Consider the following 938-nt stretch of genomic DNA (forward strand, 5'->3'; position numbering starts at 1 on the left):
TTCAAAAATGGTTACCAAGAATTTTGGCTACAAAAACCGATCTCGCAATTGTACCCTGGATTGTGGTCAATCGTTCAACGATTCTTGATAGCATTCCCATCGTCATATTTTTGTGTACGTGGATTTAGTGCTGTGACAACACTGCTTACTAAAAATAGATATCGTTTGCTTGTTACCGAACGTGGCGACTTGCGACTGTTCTTGAGTAAATTGGAACCTGATATTAAGAAAATTATTAAACAGCATCAGATTCATCCTTCACAATCATTTTTATATATGGATCGATTATTTTAGTTTTATTTTTAATAAAATATTCTCTGTTTTAATACTATAAAGTGTGTTTCAATAAGAATGATTGGCAGGTGGAGCCCGTAAGAGTTAACTTGAGGCCTAAGCGCCGTTGTATGTTACCTACTGCATTAAGGTTTCAAGCTTCTGGTTATAGTAAAAGTTTCGTTTAGAATTCTCCGTTAATATACATATAAAGATCACAATAATTAATTTGAAGTTATAGTGGTTTTTAAATAGGTGAAAAAATGGGGGCGCTAAAAAAATATTTATTCTCAAAGTGGGCGGTAGACAAAATTAGTTTGGGAACCACTGTTCTAGCGGATTAAGTGTTCGACCCAAGTGGATCAAATAAATTGGACCGGTTAGATAAATTGAGGGGCTTTTAGAGAATTAGCACTCACCTTCTAAGCCCCGCAAGGGGCGCTGCAGCAGTGTTCTCAAAAAATGTAATTTTTTAGAAAAATCTCTTCTTTTAACTTTGCAAAAGCTCTAGCGGCTCCAGTATTTGACATAGCAGGGTCAAATAATTGCCCCTATACCCCATCAGGGGCGTGGCAATAGTGTTCAAAAAAATGCAGTTTTTTGAGAAACATCACGTTTTTTCAACTTTGTAAATGCACTAGCGGATTAACTGATCGATCCAGGTG

The sequence above is a fragment of the Bactrocera neohumeralis genome, unplaced genomic scaffold (assembly GCF_024586455.1).
Source record: "Bactrocera neohumeralis isolate Rockhampton unplaced genomic scaffold, APGP_CSIRO_Bneo_wtdbg2-racon-allhic-juicebox.fasta_v2 cluster11, whole genome shotgun sequence".
NCBI classification, from domain to species: Eukaryota; Metazoa; Arthropoda; class Insecta; order Diptera; family Tephritidae; genus Bactrocera; species Bactrocera neohumeralis.